General features: G+C 39.4%; 1 non-coding gene across 1 annotated transcript; it reads left to right on the plus strand.

Annotated features, from left to right (window-relative positions):
- Nucleotides 1–1,299: 1,299 nt before the first annotated feature.
- LOC141644634 (small nucleolar RNA R71) lies at nucleotides 1,300–1,406 on the plus strand. The gene has a single exon (XR_012544246.1). It is a non-coding gene; the product is annotated as a small nucleolar RNA R71 (small nucleolar RNA).
- The last annotated feature ends 561 nt before the right edge of the window (nucleotides 1,407–1,967 follow it).

Raw genomic sequence — 1,967 nt, forward strand, 5'->3', positions numbered from 1 at the left:
GAGAAACTTCCCGGATCCTTAAGCTTTGGAGGTGAACTCCCTTGAAGAATAGCACTACTTACTTTAGTGAAAGCAATAGTCTCAAGCTTCCGGATTGATTTCTTCTTTGTAAGAATATCCTTCATATACTTTGCACAGGCCAGAACGTGATTGATTAATTCCGTGAATGGAATCGAGACTTATAAATTCTTCATAATCTCCATGAATTTTCCAAGTTGGTCATCAAACTTAGGCTTAGCTTGACGACTTGGAAAAGGAAGTCTAATCACAATGGGTTCCTTCTCTTTGGCCTTTTCTTCATTCTTCTTTGAAACTTCTTGATTGTTGGGTTCTTATTCCCTAGAGTTTTCAACAACTCTTTCCTTGTCACTAGCATTCACAACATCTTCATCAACGGGTTTCTTCGGCCCTTCATACCTTGTACCACTCCTAAAATGGATGGCACTCACCGATTCTTGTCTTTGGGGATTACCTTGGGGTGGTAACTGCCTCTTTTGTCTTTGTGAATTTTAAGATGCTAATTGAGACATTTGGGTCTCCAACATCTTTGTGTGGGCTAGGATGTTGTTGATGGTGATGTCTTTTGCTTGGCTATACTTTTGCATTTGAGTGAAAAACTCTTGTTGGTTCTTTTGCATTTGGAGGATCGCTTTTTGAACATCAAAACCTTGGTCATTTTGTTGATTGTATGGAGTTTGATTTTGGTAACCTTGGTTTTGGTTGTAAAAGGGTCTTTGATTTTGGTTTCTTATTGAAGGTGGGGTGTATGTTGGTTGAGGGTTTTGAACATTTTGGCTTTTGTATGAGAGATTTGGATGTAATTTGGTGTTTTCATTGTAATAGTTGGAATAAGGGGTACGTCTCTTGTATGCTTGAAAAGCATTCAATTGCTCACTTGTTCCCCTACATTCACTTTGGTCATGTCCCAAAGTTCCACAATTCTCACATATTCCACTTGGAATTGATGAAGATGCCACCATGGCATTAACATGTTGCTTTGGTGATTTTGAGGCTTGTTCAAGTTTAGCCATAGCCTTCTCAAACTTCAAGTTGATGGTATCAATCTGAGCACTAAGTTGAGCACCCAATTGAGTAATAGAGTCCACTTCATACTTTCCTCCTCTAGTAGCCTTGCGAGGTCTACTTTATTGTGAGTTATGGATCGCCATTTCCTCAATCTTGTTCCAAGTTTGATTATCATCAACTTCGGTGAACATACCATTTGATCCTATGTTGAGAATGTTTCGGGAGTCTTCATAAAGACCATTCTAAAATTGTTGTACCAAGAACCACTCGCTAAGTCCATGATGAGGACATGAGCGACAAGTTCCTTTGAATCGCTCCCAAGCTTCATACAAAGATTCTTCGTCCTTTTGCTTAAAACCCGTGATTTGAGCTCTTAACATGTTAGTCTTTTCCGGAGGGTAGAACTTTTTGTAGAAAGCAAGAGCCAAATTTTTCTAAGAGTCAATACCAAGAGTAGCCTTATCAAGGATTTTTAACCATTGTTTCGCGGTACCAATTAGAGAAAAAGGAAGACCCATCAAATTTGGTCTCGAGTCACTCCGGTTTGTGAAATCGCATCACAATAGTCACAAAAAGTCTCCATGTGAGAATGAGGGTCTTCACTAGGCATCCTCCCAAATTGGCTTCTTTCGACTAATTGGATAAATGCGGATTTTGCAATAAAATTTCCGGTCAAGTGTTGTGGTGTGGGAGTACCATTGGGTAGGTTCTCCTCGGTTGGTACGGAATGTGATGAAAATTTAGGCATTGTGGGTTGATTTTGTGGTGGGTTTTTGTGTTGGGTTCTCCTCACCTTCTCTTGCAAAAGGGTTGATGAACTCAATAGTATTTGGTTGAATATCTACAATCTCATCAATACCTCTCAAAGTATTTATAGCAAGTCTTCTATTGGTTGTCAAAGTTCTCTCAATTGCGTGATCAATGGGTAACAAGTTACCTTG

This window comes from Silene latifolia, chromosome 2 (genome assembly GCF_048544455.1).
Source record: "Silene latifolia isolate original U9 population chromosome 2, ASM4854445v1, whole genome shotgun sequence".
In the NCBI taxonomy this organism is placed as follows: Eukaryota; Viridiplantae; Streptophyta; class Magnoliopsida; order Caryophyllales; family Caryophyllaceae; genus Silene; species Silene latifolia.